At 46.5% G+C, this 21,921-nt stretch overlaps 1 protein-coding gene across 1 annotated transcript in view; it reads left to right on the top strand.

The window, feature by feature from the left end:
• Nucleotides 1-21,921, top strand: part of dpp6a (dipeptidyl-peptidase 6a) — a 221,606-nt gene that overhangs the window by 38,134 nt on the left and 161,551 nt on the right.

Genomic DNA, 21,921 nt, shown 5'->3' with positions numbered 1-21,921 from the left:
CTGAGATTGATTTATGATGAAAGAGACAATGGGATGGTGTGGTAAGAATGCCGAGAATGGATTGTGCGCGTGTGTGTGTGTGTGTGTGTGTGTGTATGTGTGTTTCCGCTTTTGATGGGTGGGTGAACACACACACACACACATATACACACACACACAGACACACATACACACACACACACAGCTTACAATTTCACACCCTTTTAAAACAGGCTTTTATCGCTCACTTAGTGCTCTGTGTGAACATGATATTTGGACCAATTACTGTCCGTGTTCCAGAAAAGGGAGAGAGAGAAAGAATAATGGGAAGGCAAAAGAAAGTGAGTGCTAGAGAGAGAGAGAGAGGGAGAGACAGAGTGAAATGCAAGAGACAAAGTCCCTTTTCAATGTCAGGCTTTTGATAAGAAAGCGTTGTTGCTTTGCTGGAGGGCCCGAGGACTGTGCTCTAATTTGATACGGGTATTAGGAGAGCTGTGGTGTCTAGACCCGGAGTGACAAACACACAGCTAATGCCTTACTGTCATCTCTTCACCCCATCTCTCCATCTCTCTCTCTCTCTCTCTCTCCATCTCTCTCTCTCTCTCTCTCTCTCTCTCTCTCTCTCATGATTACACTGCGTCCTCTAGCAGTGTGGAGATTCAGAGTGGCTGTTGGAGATCCCAACATGATATTCAAATGCTAAGAGCATTGCCTACTGCTGCACTTCCTGCCTCCCATCTCCTCTCTGTCATTTCTCTCTTTCCTTCTCTCTCTCTCTCTCTCTCTCTCTCTCTCTCTTTTTCTCTCCATCACCACCTTCCATCATAGATTAGCATGTGTCTCGGCTAGATAAGGGCCTCGGCTGTCATGTCCGCTTTCCTCCACTCCGCAATCAATGCACCACCTTTCCCCTTTATTCTCCCTCTCACTCACTCTCTCTCTCACTCTCTCTCTCTCTCACTCTCTCGCTCACTCTCTCTCTCATTCACATTCAACAGAGCTTTTTGACATGACCAGCGCACAGTACTACAAAAACCTCCCATTTGAAACACACACATATCCAAAAAAGAATCCTGCTAACCTTGAAGTTCATTTAACATCAAGGATGTCTTTATATTGATACAATAGTCTCTCTCTCTCTCTCTCTCTCTCTTTTCTCTTTCTCTCATATTCATGCTGTCCCTCTTTTCGTTCTCCCCCTCACTCTCTCTCTCTCTTTTCTCTTTCTCTCATATTCATGCTGTCCCTCTTTTCGTTCTCCCCCTCGCTCTCTCTCTCATATTAGAGTCTGGACTCTTGTCCCCTTTCACAGCATCTTGGCTCCATGTGGGTGACAGCCACATCCAAACGGACGTCTCTTTTTCACTCTAGATTGGTGGGTTGGGGGGGTGGGGGTGGGGGGGGGGGGGAGTAGCTGGTGCACATACTCAATGATAGGCTTTCAAAAAGGCTGCTCCTGTCACTGAAAGGACTTGGGTGTCACATCCATTATGGCGTGCCAATTGAAAAGAGTCTCCTCGAATCAAAATTCATAAATGAGGAATGGTAATGAATGGGGAATGGGGGGCACTTGCTCTGCATGAGGAAATGGAAATGCTAAGTGCTCACACTAGCTTCCTGTTCTTTGAAACGTCACCGTGTCCCATGAAGACTACTCAGCTGGGGTTCTCACACGGTGCTCACCTTAAGCCCGACGCAAACGTCTCTCACGTTGTTTTATTTATTCAGTTATGTTTCTGACAGCTTTGGCGCAAACATTTAGAGCTGTGCCGTGCATTTCTCAACCACGCATCACCGGAAATGGCGTCTGAGATGGCGGCAGTAATATTTCATGCCACTCAGGCTGATGCGTTCTGATACTCCCCCCTCACTTGCTCCGCTGGCGTGAGATGTGGCTTTGTTTGCTTGGTGCTTTTATGGGCCGATAAAGAATATATAAAGCCCGACAGCGGTGGAAACACTTGCGGTCCCTCGCTGTTAATTATTGAGCCACTGAGAGGTGCTCTGCTGTGGCTGGACCCGACCCAGCGCTCTCCTTAGACGCCCGCGCTGAGTTCACAAGGCGCTGGCGCTAAAAGCTCTCTCAGATGCCCCCAGTGGGGTGGCAGCCAAATTGAGCCGGAAGGAGGGAGGACGAGTGAGACAGAAGGATAGATATATAGATAGAGAGAGAGAGAGAGAGAGAGAGAGAGAGTGTTTTTTTTTTTCAACAGGTTCACCCCCTTTTTCCTGCATTACCAATGCATGTTTTTTCAGGACCCTGAAGGGCATCTCTCCCTCACTCTCTATCTCTCTCTTTCTCTCTCTCTCTTTCTCTTTCTCTCTCTCCCTCTCTGACGCATGTGCCAACATGGCCTGTATTGTTTTATGGATGGCTTGGTGCAGGTGTGGTGCAGACGGCCTTGTGAAATGGCTGAAATAGCACATCCACACCACCGCCACCACCACCGCCAGCAGCAGCAGCAGCAGCAGCAGCTCTCACCCCCCACAGAGATGGGGCTCTTCCCCGCCATTCATCCCCCTCACCCCTGAATAACAGCTGCCTGACCTCGTGTAAACCACAGTGCACAGCTTCCCCAGGGGATCTGGCCACCATGGGACCTCTGGACAACTCACTGCTATTGATACAGAAAATGGCAGGGCCCTCTGTCATCCTCTCGATGTACTTTTCTGTCACCCTGTTATCTTAGCTTACCTTTCTTTTCTCTGTCTCCCCTAGCTCGGTCTCCTCCATATCACTGTCCATCTCTCGCCTCACCCCTTCTTTATCTTTCCCCATAAACTAATTCCATACAGTAAGGTTGCGAGGCTTCACATATCAAAGCCTGGGTCAGTATCATTTTTTTTCTATTTTTATTTTTTTATTAGGAGATAATGGCATCTGAGATTCCCAGCGGGTGCTTATATAACCCCTTTAATAGAGCAATTATTCTCAAACAAAAGGTCACCTCAACCCTGACGGCCAGCCTGGAAATCAATAACCACCAGACCACCGCCAGCACCACCCAATTATGACCAAATAATGGCGGCAGGGGAATCATACGCCCCGGCCCTGCGTTCACATCCACCGGCGATCCGGCGGAAGATCGGCTTTCAGACAGATGCTCCGGTTCCCCCCGTGGCTTTCTCCAGATAAAAGAGTTTTTGTTAGGAGGTTTTAAAAATGCATCAGGGCCTCATGAGTGTTCAGTCAACCAATCTCCATCTGCCCACACATACATATGCCCACGCTATAGCCACAGCTCCTCCATAGGAGCGCCTGCGTATGCCCACGTTATAGCCACGGCTCCTCCATAGGAGCGCCTGCGTATGGTGGCATATGCCCACGCTATAGCCACGGCTACTCCATAGGAGCGCCTGCGTATGGTGGCCAGATTGTACCCTCCTGCTCCCACTCAGGCTCAGGGGCACCGTTACTGTTTCATTTCCATCTGTTGTACCGCTAAGTGAGGAGACGGAAAACTACAGTAACAACAGGAAGTATTGTCAGCTAGAGTGCGTCTCCTCCTCTCCGTCAAAGCTAAACATGGTGAAGCAGCGTTTAGCTCCAAGTGCTTCAAGGCTCAAAACCCGACGGTTTTCAGAAAAATGTATAGCTATCATTCTATCATTTTATCTATAGCTGATATAATATATTCTCCCTTTTTTATCTTCAATTTCCTTTAACTGCACTTTTTTTATTCTTATTTTATGATGTTCTTTTATCTGCTCATTTGTAAAGCACCCATGTGTATGAATTGTGCTAAATACATAAACTGGCTAAACTCATTGGCTAATTGGCTAAATCATGTAACTTAGGCAACAGACAGTCACACAGATATAAATTTGTTTACGCACACACACTAAGCACATCTTCACATAGATCTTCATCTCCATTCTTTTGCTTGCGCGTAGGCTGGTAGAGACATATTTGACTGTGAAGGGAACAGATGTGTTACTAATCTCTTGTGATTGGCAGGCCCCTGTAGTCGTGCATATAATGTTTTCAATGAAAAACAATGCAGGGGTTATAGTCAAAGTTTTTGCCCTCAGCCTTTATTTTGTCAAAGAATTTGCTGATGGGATTACTCTCCGAGCTCCGAGAGCAAATCTCATATTGGGGAGTTGTTGCGAACGGACATTAAGTATGCCCTCAGGCCAGGTTTAGTGTTACTGTGATGATTTCTACACAGCCCCAGTACAGTCAGGATTGAAGATAGAAACACCTAAAGCCATCCTTCAAAATATGTTGGTTTACCGTTGACTCTGTCAAATTGGGCATGACCCATTTTTATCACGTTTTCTTTCTGTCTACTATACTATACTCTACTCTACTCTAGTATACTCTACTCTACTCTAGTATACTCTACTCTACTATACTCTACTCTACTATACTCTACTATACGATACTATACTCTACTCTACTCTAATATACTATACTCTACTCTACTATACGATACTATACTCTACTCTACTCTACTATACTATACTATACTTGACTATACTATACTATATTATACTCTACTCTACTATACTCTACTCTACTCTAATATACTATACTCTACTCTACGATACTATACTCTACTCTACTCTACTATACTATACTCGACTATACTATACTATATTATACTCTACTATACTCTACTCTACTCTAATATACTATACTCTACTCTACGATACTCTACTCTAATATACTCTACTCTACTATACTATCCTCTACTTTACTCTACTATACTATACTCTACTCTACTCTACTATCCTATACTCTACTCTACTCTTCTTTACTCTACTATACTTTACTCTACTCTACTCTACTCTACTCTACTCTACTATAGTTGCCACCGAGTACAATATTTGTTCCCCCATATCAAACTGCCCACATTATTGTTTTAAACCATATATAAATCCGACTTTGACCGCTCCTCAAAATTAATAAAAAGAGAAGAGAATGATAAAACGTGAGATTGTGGTTGCAGGGAACCTACATCTGTGGGCGGTTCTACCCAGAGGTTCTGTGGGAGGGTCTACCCGGAGGTTCTGGGTGTAGCACCTAACATTAGTGAACCATTTAGCGGAGCGGACTGTGCTGATCAATACCCAATCCGAGATTTGGCGGATTGTTGAGTTTTACTGAGCACTTAGTTTCACTCATTGGAGTACGAGGAGGACATCAGAGTCAAAACAGCAGGGAGAACATCTCCAAATGGTAAATGGATTTAGGGTCAGTGAATTTAACACCGCATCAGCCCATGTCTCAGATATAGGATAGGGCAATGAAACGTCTCAGCAGATGAATGAAGATGTTTCTTGTTGCCATTTAACGTTATGTGTCATTTAGTACGACATTAACTTTAGCAATTGTTCTGACAGATCACCTTAACTAAGCCTTTATAGGCAAGGGAGAGACCATATCGATCTTGAATGTCATGAAAGAGCGGATGTTAAGGCCCCGTCACACCATAACGTTCTGGTCAACGTTCTCTGAACTTTTTAATCGTTCAATTTCGAGCGTTCTAGGGCGAGGTGGACACATCTGGCGTGTGACTTAACGAAAGAATAGCGTAGGACTGACGCATGACTACTAACGTGGGACTCACGCATTAGGAGCATGTAACCGCGACTTGTGACGTGTCACTTGTGCGCGACAAACGTGTGCTGACGTGTCTGCTACTAGCGCTGCTGCAAGTAAGAAGATGATAAATCCTGCCTAAAGTAAGAAGAATACAAAGCCTCTTTCACTAGCAATGTCTTCGGACGAAGATTTACTGTTATTATTACTGTGATTTACGAAATAACGGGCGTTATTCCTGGGGTTTTATGTTATTAAAATAAATGATTTAAATTTGACACTGAATTTGTGTTTCTCAATGTTTATTATTAGAAAACATCAACACATCCACACACATTGTCCATGTCACAAGAGTCTTCATATCATATCCATCTGCCATGGAACAGCACCAGCTATAACAGTGCTCAGCTATGTTCAAGTTCAGTACATCTACTTCATGCTGGGCTCAAGCAAGCATATATACCCTCCACTCCGCTTTTCGCTAGATTATGCAATGACCTTGCATGACATGATAGCATGGAATATGTAGATGTATAGTGCACAGAATAACGTTTGCAATGATGTAAGTTGCGTTTGTTGATCACGTATGGTTAATAACATATTAATTGTAGAAGGGACATGAATCATGATAAAATCAAGATCTTCCCTTGGTGAAAAAAGAAAAATGAGAGATGGGTTAGGTGCTCAAATTTCCCGGGATCAAAGAGGACGTTAGTATGCATGTCCAAACTAAAAATCACGTCTCAGGATTGCTGCGCACATAAGTTATTTCGGGTGCATCAACTGTACTCAGTCTACCCTACCCAACGACTGACTACAATAGCCAAACGCATGCAAAGTTAATAAAACGTTCCACTAAAGTTCTCCAGCGTTTAAATTAAAATTAAACGTCTCCATGAGAACTTTTGTGCATGTTCAAAAATGTATTTTCGGACCAGCGTTCTCCGCCGATCACCGACGATTACTGACGATTACAGCGTTCACCAGCTTTTACACAACGCTCTTCTGGTGCTATACCAGCGACCATGGACGATTACCAACGTTTCCTCTAACTTCATAGAACGTTGACAAGAACGTCATGGTGTGACGGGGCCTTTACATATGTCTGGATAGGAGTAAACACTGAGGTGGGGGAGAGGGCAAATTAAATTAGAACACCTAAGGGCAGATGTGTAGACTCTCTCACTCGGGTGTTTTCTTTCAGGTTTTAATTTTTCCAGTAGGCCCTGCTTACTGAGGTGGATGAGGGTGTTATTACTCTTCATTAGCAGGCTGTGCAGCATAGGAATAAAGTCCAAGATGCCCTGAAGCGCTAGATTGATCCTGTTTGTCTGGGAATGCAAGAAATGGTATTTAGACTCAAAGAGAGTGCTAATTCAGTTGAACAGTGTACTAACAGTATACCAATCTGGTTTTGAATTGTAAGATTTAAAAAGTTAAAGAATTAAATATGTTAGATTTGGATGTTACAACAAACAAACATATTTGTTTGGATGACCTAAGACATGTGTGTGTGTGTGTTAGTGATTGAGAATGTATGTACGTATGTATGTGTGCATGGTGTGTGTGTGTGTGTGTGTGTGTGTGTGTGAGTGTATTTTTGAGTATGTGTTTAGGTGTGCGATTTAGAGGGTGTGCGAGGGCATTCGTACACACTTTGTGTGTGTGTTTTTTGCATGGCGTGTCTGTGTGTGTGGGTGTGTGTGTGCGCGCGCGCGCACGGGCCATTGAGATGCAGCACGGGCTCTCCTCTTCTGTGTGGCGGGCGAGCAGAACGCGGCTGAACGTGAGGGAGCAACAGAAGTCACTGATTACCTGTCATTGCGCTTGGGAGAGTGCAAGTCATTTGCGATATGAACTGTGCCGAGATCTCTCCCTGCACCGGCAGCCTGAACGAGCCAGGGAGTGCCATTACAGAGGCGGGCGGGGAACAGTGATGGGGGGGTGGGGGGGTTGGCCGATTGCAGCATCCTCTCCCCGCTCTGTGAGCCCGTCCGAGTCCTGCTGCTGAATTAGAGCCCTAATGCACTGGCTCCACTTTATCAAGGCCGCCGCCGCTGCACCGGGGCGCCATTGATTTGGGAGCGAATGGACTCGTGTTTGTGCAGCCGTGCTCGCAATAAAAACCTCATTACACACCTTCAATGGCTTTTTGTTACCTCTGTTCTGTGTGCGTCTTTTTTTTTTTTTTTTTCCTTCTTTTGCACTGAACGGCTAGTTCTCACATCACACACATACAAATAAATGAGCACACATGTAACTCACGCCCGTGCACACACACACACACACACACACACACACACACACACACATACACACACACATTTGCAAGCTTATATACAAAGCAGTACACAAATAGATGGTGCAAGCTCATAAGCCGAACTCAATCCGTGAAATGAAACCATCCCTGTCATTATACAAACACAAACACAAGAAAGAAGAAAAGAAGAAAAGAAAGGAAGAAGCAGATGCAGTGTGAAATAACGCTATTCTTTTCCTTTCCACTCGATGCCCCTCCGCCACCTATACCCACCCAGCAGAAAGCAGCTTCATCTATACCAAGTGAGAGTTGCTCGGAGGCCCTGATCAGTAATTCATCATTAGGGTAATACACTCACAGTGATGGATGCAGGGATGGTTGACCCAGCAGTCTAGAAATCGATTGGGACATTAAGGGATTTTTTCCTTCTGTATTTGTCTGACTGTGGGCTCCCTCACAGAGAAATGTCAGAGGGCTGGATGATGAACAATGTGTGTGAGCATGAGGACAGCGCCGGCTTTTTACATTTACTGTGTCTGGGCTCAGAATCGAATTGTAGAGAGAGAGAAAAACTGTTGCTATTACTAATGTGCTCTTGATTTTATGGACTTCTTGTCTACTGCAGAAAAGTTTGAATTCAACATGAAGGCGATTGCTTGCTTTTTTTGCGTGTGGGTGGGAAACTGTGTGTGTGTGTGTGTGTGTGTGTGTGTGTGTGTGTGTGTGTGTGTGTCATTGTTGCAGCCAAATGTTCCGATGTTGAGCCAGTACTCTCGTTGGAAACAAGGAAATGGATGAGAGGCAGACGACACTGAATGTAGTTTCCTTTTCATCACAGTGCAGGTGGCACTTGAATTATTCCACCTGTCAACTTGTGAGAATCAAAACAAATGCGACACAAAATTATGTCCAACTCTTGCTTTACATGCCAACATAGCAGCCCTCCACTTTTGAGCCTGCTGTAGAGTGTAATTAAATCACTTCAGCTGGCACACTGGCATGGTTTCTGTTGTTTGCCTCCCAACACTTTGGTGGAGCAGAAAAGACGTTTTGCATAGTAACTCAGCGTATTACGGTCTATAGATCACTGATCATTGATCATTATTTTTCTTCTTCTTCTTCTTCTTCCTCACTTGTCATTTTCATTCCTTTTTCTCTGGAGCGGATTCCTGTCTGGAATGTAAAGAGACTATGCCAAACGCACACCCACGTCTGCTCCACCACCTCGAACACACACGCACAAAAAATAAAAATAAAGGTGCCCAGCACCACATAAAGCAGACAGGCATCTTATGCCCCTCCAGATCATTTCCATGTGAAAGCCCACATACGTCCCTCTGGGTCCCTGACCCGCCAGTGGACCCCGAGGCATTCCGCTCTGGTCTGGAGGCCTGAAATAATTCTATCAAAGGTTACAGCTTGTGTCCAGGCCTTGACCGAGCCCACCGGGAGGACCGTCTGTGTGTGTGTGTGTGTGTGTGTGTGTGTGTGTGTGTGTGTGTGTGTGTGTGTGTGTAGGCCTTGAGCGAGCCCACCGGGAGGACCGGGTGTATTTGTCACTGACGTGTAGCCCTGCCATGGGATGTGCCTGTGAGGTCCTTTTGAATTCTTTTTTTGAAAGCCAGGCCTTGACTTTGTTAAGGGCGAAGGGGAGGTAGGGTGGGGTTGGTATGGGGGAGAGAGGCCGCCCCTGATCCAATACTGCCCAGAAACAATTGCACCGGCCAGACACGCCATGCCAAGCACTCTTCAGCTGGTTAGGGAGGCTCAGAGGCTGTGTGGAGTGAACTGCGGGGGACCGCTCTACCTGTGTGTTTGAGTGTGTGTGTGTCGGTTTGAGAGAGAGTGTGTGTGTGTGTGTGTGTGTGTGTGTGTGTGTGTGTGTGTGTGTGTGTGTGTGTGTGTGTGTGTGTGTGTGTGTGTGTGTGTGTCAGACCGGGAGAGCGTGTGTGTGTGTCAGACCACAAGAGTGTTTGAGTGTGTCTGTCAGACCGTGAGAGTGTGTGAATAGGAATGTGTCTATGTGCGTATGATATGGCACATGAGATGGGTGTGTATGTGTGTGCATATGTCTGTATGCATATGTGCGTAAGACTGTGTGTGTGTGTGTGTGTGTGTGTGTCCAAGACCGTGTGTGTAATGAAGTCTCCACTAGGGATGGGCATTCGATTAAATTGTCTTAATCGATCGTCGGGAGAATTAACGATCGATTTTCGATTAATCATTAATATTTTTATATTAAAATTCACTATTTATAGGCTATATTAAAATGCAGTGAAAATAGAAAAAACACAGCGTGTTTCCTCATTGAGATCTTTATTACCAGATGAACAACTCTTGTGGCAGTTAAACTTACAAGATGGACAACTCTTGTGGCAGTTAAACGGGATCCGTTCAATGGTTACACTTGAAAATATGCGCTGCTGTACTCTTAAGCAGCGGAGCCGACAGCTAGAAGCCGGTGCTCAAAAACACAACTGACCTTCGTTTTTTTTTTCTCTCTAACTAATTAATCTCACATTTTGAAATTCATTCATCTAGATTCATCGTGATTAAAAGTTTGTTTTCTTCTAAAGACTAAATCTTATAAATTAACGAGTAATCACTTCAGACAGCGTGTATTTTAGACACTGTTGTTTAATTGTATTTTTTTCGTGCTCTCTCGCCATCAGCCAAGGAATGTATGCGAGACACAATGGTGCCCCTCGACGGTAAATCGTAAGAATTGTCCCCTAAAGCAATTCGAATCACCTCAGTCAGCCCACCGTCTTCAACTATGTTGATGGGCCGACAGTCACCGGCAACCTAAACTGCTACAGCGTTGGTAACCTTTTCACGGACTGGTCTAGTTAATTTCCTAGAGAAGTCGTGGAGTGTGGGTTGGCGACCATCTAACCTGGGACTGCTTTCTGTCGGGTGCTTTGCATTAAGGTGATAACTTAAACACGAGCTGCTTCTGTGATAGCTACATTCAGCTTGACAAATGCTACATACAACTTTAGTTTTGTCGATTGTTCTGTCATTTTGCCTCTTAAACAGAAACTTTCCGCCCAACAATCCCTCAGCTCTCTCCATCTTCAACTACCGTCTCGGTCTCTTCTATCTAACTGACTGCAGACAAGGGGCGGTTTCGTGCCATGGGTCAACGCGCACCGGAAGTAAACAAAGTTGCGTTAACTGCGTTCAAATATTTGATTGCATTAATCTCCGCCACAATAATCTCATAGAATAACGCGTTAACTTTGACAGCCCTAAAATAAATAAATTACACGCACACTACGCAGGAGAACATGTTTTAATCGATGAAAAAATAATTTCATCAAGGAAATTCTTAATGATCAATTAATCGATCGTCGATGAATTATGCCCATCCCTAGTCTCCACCCCTCCTTGCCTTCAACAGCACTGCACCAGACCAATCAGTGGCTTTACACTGCAGTCATATCTGCACCCCCCTCACCTCCCCTCACCTCCCACACCTCCCCCTCACCTCCCACTGCAGTCACATCTGCACCTCCCCTCACCTCCCACACCCCCCTCACCTCCCCTCACCTCCCACACCTCCCCCTCACCTCCCCTCACCTCCCACTGCAGTCACATCTGCACCTCCCCTCACCTCCCACACCCCCCTCACCTCCCACACCTCCTCACCTCCCACACCTCCCATTGCAGTCACATCTGCACCCCCCTCACCTCCCATTGCAGTCACATCTGCACCCTCACCTCCCCCTCACCTCCCCTCACCTCCCACGCACGGCTCTCCACATCCCATCACGCTTTTCCACTGTACCAGACACAAAAACAAAAGCACTGCTTACCCACCTCTTTGCACATACACAACAATGGCGTCTCCTAAAAACCTCCACGGCTGCAGGGGAAATAGCAGGAATAGATCGTCATATGAGAAGTGTGGGGAAAGAGCTTGGTGGGTTTGCATGTATGAATAAGACCCTATTCATCTAAGACCTGTTTGTTTGGCTTAGGATTACTTTCCCGTGGATCTCACGTACTGATCAGGCTTTGAGCGTAGATAGTGCCATTCATCTGAACATAGGCTGCTCCCCTTTCATATCTCTCTCATGCATGTTTCATGGCTGTCAAATAGAGATACATGATTCATGCCGGCTGTGTTCCGTGTGCGGAGGGAGCGCTATTGTATTACATGAAGATGACACAGAGCCCTGCTGGGACTTGCTCTTCGCAGATAAAACACACTCAAAGGAGAGCGACTGCCACATAAAAATGAAATTATAATAACTTTTCAGTACATGTGTTGTGGCAGCACCGACCCTGCAAGACAGGATAGTGGGTTGGAGACCAGTTGGAACACACCAAACAGAAACAGGGGTTGTGCTCGAACAAACTTAGGAATTTATTTATAATGTGCGGGGAAATGTGGAAATAGAAGGGAGCGCAAATCTTTAGGGCCTGAGCAGAGGGCTATCAGTGGGGCTCTGTGGCCTCTCCTGGGTGGAAGGAGGGAGAGAGAGGCTGGGACAGCCTGGTGTTGGTGGGGAGTGGAGCTCCTTTCAACAAACCTAACCCTCCAGGGTGTGTGGGCAGCGTTTCCATGTTGCCTTCCTCCCTGATCAGTGTGTCCTTTCCAGCCCCGGTAGTGTTGCCCTCAAGACAGGATACAGCTATGCCCAATGTTCAGTCCGATGCAGTTCACTTCAAGCCAGATCAGATCAGTTCAGTTCAGTTCAGTTCAGGCCACTTAACCCAACTTTGGCTTGCTACATCGCACTGGTCTTCACAGTCCCATGGCCCAAAGCAGTCTGTCTGAGGGCACCTGGTTGGGGCGGAGCTTTATGGGGTACTGCTGTTGTACTGAAGTACTCACAGTGTGCAGTAGTTTATGTATGTCTGGATATGTATTTGGTGTATTTGTGTGTGTGTGTGTGTGTGTGTGTGTGTGTGTGTGTGTGTGTGTGTCTGGTTCCGTGTTTGTCAATGTCCATTTGTATCTGTGTCTCCCTGTGTGGGGGCCACTGTCTACATGCGTCTGTTTTGGCCTTTTGTTATGGATGACAGCGCGGCGGGGGTAATTATCCTTGATGGATGATTCTAGACTGGGCATGAATGGACAGCACATCGGCTTGATTTCCTCACGTCCTCACGCAAAAAGCTTCTGCTTAGCCCTGTGCACAGTATCTTATTAACCATACCCCAATGATTGCATATTACTTCATCTCTCTCCCTCTCGCTCTCCCTCTCTCTCTATCTCTCTGTCTCTCTCTCTCTCTCCCTCTCTCTCTCCCTCTCTCTCTCTCTCTCTCTCTCTATCTATCTCTCTCTATCTATCTCTCTTTCTCTCTCTCTCTCTCTCACTAATATTTTCTCTATCTGTGTTGGTTGGTCTGATTGATGCCTAGCTGGTCCTTCATTTAGATGGCAGTCAGCACATTCATCCTCCATCGGCAGCTTGGAATTACTGACAGTAAATAATGAGGGAAAATGATCTGCTATATGTGTGTGTGCGTGTGTACGTTTGCCATGGTTGTGCCTCAGTGCCTTAGATCATTAGGGTATCAGTGCCCCTGGCCATGATGCAATTCACCCCCCTCTGCCTCCATTTTATAATTTATTAACTAAGTTTGGAGTCGACTGAAAAGGACGGTTGAGTCTTGTACGCTTTGGACTTTTTCGCCTGTGTCTCAGTGCACAGGGTTCCCATATTTCCCTTCTTTGATTAGCATTCCCTTGAATGAGTCGTTACTTCTTAGCCTCCTGGGCTGGGAATGCTAGGTCGTTTCCTGAGGCAGGGAGGCCGGAGGATGAAAGGAAAGAGAGACCCTGTCATGACACACCAGGTCTTTTATAACATGGAAAACAACTAGCCTCCAGCTCTGGTCTGTACAAAGGCACAGTGCTCTTTACCTGCCCCCAAAGCCAATTTAAGAAATGCCTCTGGTATTACATAGTTCTGGGTCATTCTGTGGATCTCGTCTGCTTTAAGCTGCCGCTTCTGTTCGTGCGGTCGGTAATCGTGTGTAACCAGGCCCACTGAGCCAATACTCTGGCATGGCATCCGTTAGCAGGCGGCCAGTTGAAGTATTGAGGTTCTGTGAAATATTGAGTTTGTGTGAATTTTCTTTCCCCCCAACTTCCCAATCAAACGTCTTTGACCTTCAAAGAGCTGCCAGGCAGGCCCCTGGATGAGTTTGTTTCCATGACTCAGCATTATAGCTTCCGAAGCCTTGGTGAAGAAATACTCTCTTTGAAGAGTCAATCGAGCCTTAGTCCTAAGTTAAGCCTTAAGAGAGATCATAAGACTGAGGAAAACAGTCAGGGTGGGGGGAGTAAACAGAGACAAGAGGAGGAACACAGAGCTTTCTTCCAAACAGACAGCGTTTTAAACCTAGCTCTCTCCCAGGCCCTTGCTAAGCAGTTTATAAATGTTTACCCTCTCTCTTTGGTAGACTGGACACATAGAAAGACACTTCACCTCCATCCTTCATTAGATGTTTGTTAATGTTTCCTTTCTTTTTCCTCTTTGTAAAATTCTTACCCAAATGCAACCTACATTCTCCTCTCTTTGTTTGATCTGCTGAGGAGTAGTGGGGGGAATTTTGCCAGTCAGATGAATCATGAGTCAGTCCAATAGGCCCTTCCTCAACTCATCCCCAGTCAGATGAATCATGAGTCAGTCCAATAGCCCCTTCCTCAACTCATCCCCAGTCAGATGAATCATGAGCCAGTCAGATGAATCATGAGCCAGTCCAATAGCCCCTGCATCAGCTCATCCCCAGTCAGATGAATCATCCCCAGTCAGATGAATCATGAGCCAGTCAGATGAATCATGAGCCAGTCCAATAGCCCCTTCCTCAACTCATCCCCAGTCAGATGAATCATGAGCCAGTCAGATGAATCATGAGCCAGTCAGATGAAATCATGAGCCAGTCCAATAGCGCCCTGCCTCAACTCATCCCCAGTCAGATGAATCATGAGCCAGTCAGATGAATCATGAGCCAGTCCAATAGCCCCTTCCTCAACTCATCCCCAGTCAGATGAATCATCCCCAGTCAGATTAATCATGAGCCAGTCAGATGAATCATGAGCCAGTCCAATAGCCCCTGCATCAACTCATGCCTCCACAGTCCCCTGGTCACTAAAGGCTGCTTTCAAGATAGAGGAGAGGAATGGGACTTATTTCAGTGGTGGTTAGGGAAAATATCAGGCTCAACCACAGAGCGGGAGAAAGAGAGGGGAGAGAGAAAGAGAGGGAAAGAGAGGTGGAGAGAGAGGGGGGAGAGAAATGGAGAGAGAGGGAAAGAGAGAGGGGGAGAGAGAGGGTGAGAGAGAGGAGAGAAGATGTAGGTGAAGACTGAAGAGCGATGAAGGCTGAACCTACATTGTGTGCCACTTACTTTGTGCTGTGTCCTGTGTTGCCACCATTGCTTCCATGTAATGGAGACTCATTAAACACAAATTAAAAGAAATCACTTGTTTCCCCTCTAACTGAAAGGACACATGGGTTAGGCAAACAGACTTGCACACACAGACACATACAGCACACAACGGTAAACACACATCAAATTTCTCAAACTCATATATACCAAGTGTTATCAGTCAAACACACACACACACACACACACACACACACACACACACACACACACACACACACACACACACACACACACACATATGCAAAAAATGGCTTTTTTATTGCACACACAGAAAGAGACAGAGAGAGAGAGAGACGCACAGCCCCTTTCTCACACCTTGGAGTGTGTTTCCCTCCTGCGCTGAAGTCACCTCTTCTATTGAGTTTGACAGAAGCAGGGTGAGCGTGGCTACTCAGCCTCCTGGGCTGTCACGGCCAGGCTATCTCTATAGGGCACACAATACAGGAGGAGAGACAGATGAGGTACGAGGCGATGGAGGAGGAGAGGAGAGAGGGAGGACTGGTTACATCATGCCTGCTTGGAGACTTTACACCGGCTTAAACCATATCAGCCCACCCTTTTCTCTCTCTCTCTCTCTATCTCTCTTTCTCTCTCTCTCCCTCTCTCCATTTTGATCTTGTGCTTGCTATTCTCTCTTTTGTCTCTTTTTTCGATTTTGATCTCTCTTCAGATATCTTATCCTTTTTGTCTCTTTGTTGTGGCAAAGGAGTTTCTGAAGGAAGGGGATAATGCTGATGTTCTTAATCGATTGGCTCATAAACTCAAGGGATGAGGAAGTGTGTGTATGACTGTGTGTGTGTGTGTGTGTGTGTGTGTGTGTGTGTGTGTGTGTGTGTGTGTGTGTGTGTGTATGTGTGTGTGTGAACTAAGAAATAATATCTGTTATTTGATAAAGATTTTTTCTCACCTTAGTTTTACTCAGTGTTATGAGCATTTTTTACTCGCACTATCTATTCTCACACACTCTCACTATTTCAATACAGGGTCCCTCATGTTCATTGTGCACCGCCCTATGTGTGTGTGTGTGTGTGTGTGTGTGTGTGTGTGTGTGTGTGTGTGCGTGTGTCAGTCAGGGCCTCTCTCCACAGTCACAGCCCTGTTTTAGGGACAAATGCTGGAGCCAATCCTAAAGCCTTGGATTACTCCAAATCAATGAGAGAGGCACGAGGCTTGTAGCAAAGCCTGTTGGATTTTTCCAGCATGTGTGTCTGTGTATGTGTGTGTCCATGTGTGTGAGTTTCTGTTTGTGTGAATTAATTGAATCAGGGAGGTCATTAGATAGAAGAATTTCTGTCGTAGACCGCACCACCAGCACCTACACAAACACACACACACACACACACATAACAACGGGACTTCTTTTTTTGTTTCTCAGTAGCTCAGACCCCATTGTTGCCCCCTGTTCTACACACACACACACACACACACACACACACACACACACACACACACACACACACACGCACACACACACGCACACAGAGGGCTCTGTGGTGGGCATAGTTGCCTCAGGGCCTCATTAGCTGTTCCCGCCAGCCATATCCATCACCACTGATTACCCCTCCTCTCTCCATGGCCAGTCTCTGCTACCAAAACAGTCCAGCCCTGCGCCGACTTAGCCCTCTCCACGGACCGCAACACTATTTTTAACTAGGTCCAGGCCCATCTCCAGAGTGGCCTGTCTGTCTGTCTGTCTGCCTCCCTGCGTCTGTTGTCTCATTCCCTCTCCCCCGGTCTCTCTGTTCCCTGTCTCACTCTCTCATGCCGCCCTCCCTGCCACACACGCTCTCACTTTATCACCCTCTCCGTCTCTTTTACTGTATATATGAATATCTCTCACTATTACTCTTCCCTTTGCCTTCCACCCTTTCTGTCTCTCTCCCTCTCACTCTATACATTTCTCTTTCTCTCCCCTTACCAGCACATTCTTTCTCTGTCATCACTTCTCTTTCGCCCTGCACTCTTCATAAAAGTACAGGGGAAAAACGGGAACCATTTTACTATTTGCTCTGCTTGTGACCGATTTTTTTCTGCCCCCATCACCCCCCCCCCCCCCCCAACACATCATACAGCCTCACACAATCCATCCAGGCCCATGAGCCTGCGAGAGGAGAGAATAAACTGGTGCTCTTTGGCGCTGATGTGCTGTCACAGAGACCTGATTTCCTTCCCGGAGTCACTGCGCTGTGACTAATATGCAGCGAACAGGAGATGACTCACACTGGTCTCATTCTCTCTTTCAACTTCTGTTTATTTTGATTTGTTTTTTCATGTGAGGAGATGCCATTGTTTTTTTTTTCTTTCTTGGATTCACCGATTTCTCTGCGGCTGTTGCTACTCTTAGTCTGCCTCGGAACAAATGGGGCAAAAAAGACAAGGGAAACAAAATGGCCAACATGGTAGAATGCTGCTTGACACTGTGTCGTCTTAGTAACCCTCTGAGGAAAAATGAGATCAGTTTTGTCTGGAATCTCAAATCCAATCTTCGCATCACATTACCACACACCAACCTTAAAGGCTTTTACTTTACTTTATGAATACATTGACAAATAACAAAGACCTTTGACTTTTAGGGAGGATATAGACCACACAGCAGAAAGTCCACTGTAAACAAAGCCACTCCTAGGTCCAAGTAAAATTACTTTCATTTTGAGGCAAGCCCCTAGATAGGTTAGCTTAGGTAGATAGCTAATTAAAGCGCTGGAATTCATGCGATTGGTACACACAGACTAAAGTGTTTTACTCTTTACAAAGTGTAACACATGTTTATAGTAGACTCCAGATTATTTTAGCATGGTCAACTTCATATAAGCTACAGAATAGTTTTAGCTTTATCCACTATGGTTGCCTATCTTCTCTGTCCTTTTATGAGCTTTTATAGTGAACAATGTGTATAACGAGTTAGGACGTGTGTGTGTGTGTGTGTGTGTGTGTGTGTGTGTGTGTGTGTGTGTGTGTGTGTGTGTGTGTGTGTGTGTGTGTGTGTGTGTGTGTGTCTGTGTGTGTGTGTGTGTGTGTGTGTGTGTGTGTCTGTACAGAATGCATGGAGCCATCAAGTGAGATGAACTGAGGACAGGGACCAGGAAGACGGAAGCCCACTCCAGTGAATGGATGGGTCGCCATGGAGACCTAACGGATGAGCAGAGCTGGAGATGGAGACAGAGCGGAGGCTAGATCGGGAACGAGTGAGAGCCTCTGAGGGTAGTCGAGAGAGAGAGAGAGAGAGAGAGAGAAAGAGAGTGAGTGATGGAAACGGGAACATGCTTAGATGAAAAGAAAGAGTGAAAAAGCCACAGAAGATGAAGTAGTCTGCTCATGAGTGTTGTCTGCAGTGGGGGTCGGTTTAAGGCCAGGGTGAGATGTTTGGCATGTATGGACAGGCCAGAGGATGTGAATATGCCTCAGGTTATCAGGTGGGTATCTAGCCACATACACACACACACACACACACACACACACACACACACACACAGACTGTCCACCCCAGTGACACCTCTTCTTGACAGGGTTCAGTGAGTACATCTCAAACATTGAAACACACAAACACAGACCACCTGAGCCCAGCTAGACACACATACTCACTCATACACACACATATAGTCCCTCTGTCCTCATTCTTCCTTTCATACACACTCTGACATGCCCACACACACACACACACACTCTGCCTGGCTTGAGTCTTCCGTTCTTTAATTAGACTGACACAGGGGATCAGATAGCCCCTAGATAGCCTTCAATAAAAGCAGGACTGGGAGGTGATCTAAAGGCTAAATTACGTAACCGTTTTATGTGTTATTCCAGTGCGAGTGTTAGTATTACAGTTCCAGTTCCTGTAGCCCAATATCATCATGGCTAATGAAGCTGTGACTGTTACATGTGAGTGTTTTACAGCACACTGCATGAGGCTCTGTTGGTGCTCTATGTTAGGGTAAGCTAGGGTAAGCTCTCTGTGGAGGAATAAGAGTGGCTTGAGAAACACTGTGATTATCTGCACATCTGCCCATTGACAAAGAGTGGGAGTGGGTGTTCAAGAAAGACAAGGAAGCACACATAATGACAGAGAGAGGTGTAGATCATGGTGAGATCATAGCCTTGGGCTACGCTATCATGTTTGTGGTGAGTGAAGCCAGGAGGATGGAGGGAGGGAGAGAGGGAGGGAGAGAACAGGTGAATGCCCCAGGTTAGAGCCTTTGAAGGGCAGTGGGCGATCGCCTCAGGGTTGCACAGAGGAAATGAGTAGAAGCTGCAGGGCAGCAGCACCCATGTGCTAGTGTGTGTATGGTTTAGTTTGTGTGTATGCGTGTGGGCGTGTGTGTGTGTGTGGGGGGCGTGTGTGTGTGTGTGTGTGTGTGTGTGTGTGTGTTTTTGTTGTTTGTGTGTGTGTGTGTGTTTTTGTTTGTGTGTATGTGTGTGGGCATGTTGTGTGTGTGTGTGTATGTGTGTGGGCGTGTGTGTGTGTGTGTGTGTGTGTGTGTGTGTATCTGTGTTTGTGTTTTGTGTGTGAGAGCACATGTGTTTAAGCAGGGCCAATGACAATGGGCAATGCCCCCTCCTGCAACTGAACAACAGCGTACTGTGAAAGGATCAAATGACAGATAGAAAGGGGAAGGAAGAGAAAATGTGGATGGGAGCTGTGAGAGGTAAAAGGTCATGCTGCTGTCAACACAGGGTGGGCTATGACCAACCAGCAAGGTGGAATCAAGGAAATGAGAGGAAAAGACCAATGATGAATGGAGGTGTGGAGGAATAGGGAGACATAGAAAGAGAGTGAAGGAATCATTATTATACTGGTGTGGCCTGATCTAGTAGACAAAACATAGGTGCTAGACTTGTGCAGCATACATAGGTGCTAGACTTATGAAGCATACATAGGTGCTAGACTTGTGAAACATACATACAGTAGGTGCTAGACTTGTGAAGTATACATAGGTGCTAGACTTGTGCAGCATACAGAGGTGCTAGACTTGTGAAGCATACATTGGTGCTAGACTTGCTAGATTTGTTTGAAGCAGAGAGAGCTCCAAACGGCCGGCTGCAGGACAAGTGGACACTGAGATCTTTGACAGACAGGAGAGATGTTTTGACTCCATGCCCTGGCAACAGGAGTTGTGTATGACAGGAACGAAGGTATAGAAACACCACGACAAGTTCACAAACATTCTGAGAGTGACTTTGAGGTGGCAGGATTGCCATGATAAATGTTAAATCTCTGACTGGACCCAAGAAGACCATGTTGGCCAACACATTCATTTGAATGAAATAGTTGGAACAGTGGTTGGACTTCATTCCTGTTCACAATCCCAGCATTGGTAGGCGCTAAGCAGGCTGGTGTGAATCATCCAGCAGCTAACCACACAGACTTGCCCCAAAGCAGCTGAGGCCAGGCCTGCGCGTCGGGACACATGAGCGATGGTAAAACAGTGTAGCGCACTATCACCCAGCGTGGTGATGGATCGGCTGAGCAGACCACTGGCAGCTGGGAGGGGTTGAGAGGCGGTGCGGATGAGGTGCTGATCCAAGGCTTCGCCACGGAAAACAAGTTGAACCGAAGGGGGTACAGGCTGGCGCGGGAAATCACCCGCAGAGATGAACGAGTGAGCGATTGATCTATCCATCTGTCAGTCTGTTGGACAGACAGATACGCACACACATACACACGCGCACACACACACACATACACACGCACAAGCACACACACACTCACACACACACACACAAGCACACACACACTCACACACATTCCAGTGTCTGCAGTCAAGGGCACCTTGCTCTCAACAATGCCCAACAGAAAGACAGACAGCCCAAGACAGAAACAAGACAGATACAAAAGAGAAACAGAGAGAGAGAGAGAGAGAGAGAGAGAGAGAGAGAGAGAGAGAGAGAGTGGGTGTGCTTATCCTGTGTTTAGAAGGGCTGTGATTATCCCGGGAAGTAACACAAGGTCAGTCGAAGTGTTAATCTACAGGTTGAGGTGGAGGTTTGTTATTATCTGGAGCGAGCTGTCGAGACGTGCCGCTGTTATCAGAGCCGTGCAATGTTCTGTCCTTTATGTGACAGAAGTGCGAGAGACAGCAGTTAATTGAGACTGGTCAGTGTGTGTGTGTGTGCGCACGTGTGTGTGTGTGTGAGTGTGACTGCGCCAATCTCAGCTTTCTGGAATTGCTTTGCATTCGCCCCTGATTCCTTTGACACTGCCGCCATTGTGATGGTAATGGAGTTACCCTTATCAACAATTAGCTATGCAAGGCGGATAAAAGCTAAAGAGCTGCGTACCCCCTCGGGGTGGCGTCGGCCTCATCCCTCGTCTGCAGCGCCCCCCCGCTGGAGGGACTGTTTGCTGTCCTCTGAGAGGATTCAAGTCTTATGTGGGTCGACTCAGGTGGGCCTAACCTCTAAAGTTCCATCAGTGCTGGCTTGTCCGTCCTTGGAGATGTCAGTGGGGCTGTCAAGACATAGGACAGCTAGGATGAAAGGAGCTGTTATTGTGGGAGGCAGTGTTTGTGTGTGTGTGTGGGTGCGTTAGCGTGTGTGTGTAAATGTGTGTGTGTGGGTGTCTAAGTGTGTGTGTGTGTGTGGGTGTGTAGCGGTGTGTTAGTGTGTGTGTGTAGTTGTGTGGTTAAACTGCGGGTTGCCACCAAATAAGACCTGCGACTGCCGAGCCCCCGCTGCGGCTGCTGTGATTGGTTGGATGCGAGTCAGATAGCACCACAGGGGTGGAGGAC

Source organism: Clupea harengus, chromosome 17 (genome assembly GCF_900700415.2).
Source record: "Clupea harengus chromosome 17, Ch_v2.0.2, whole genome shotgun sequence".
Lineage (NCBI taxonomy): Eukaryota > Metazoa > Chordata > Actinopteri > Clupeiformes > Clupeidae > Clupea > Clupea harengus.
Note: the sequence above shows the minus strand (reverse complement) of the source record. Positions and strands in the feature narration are given on the sequence as shown.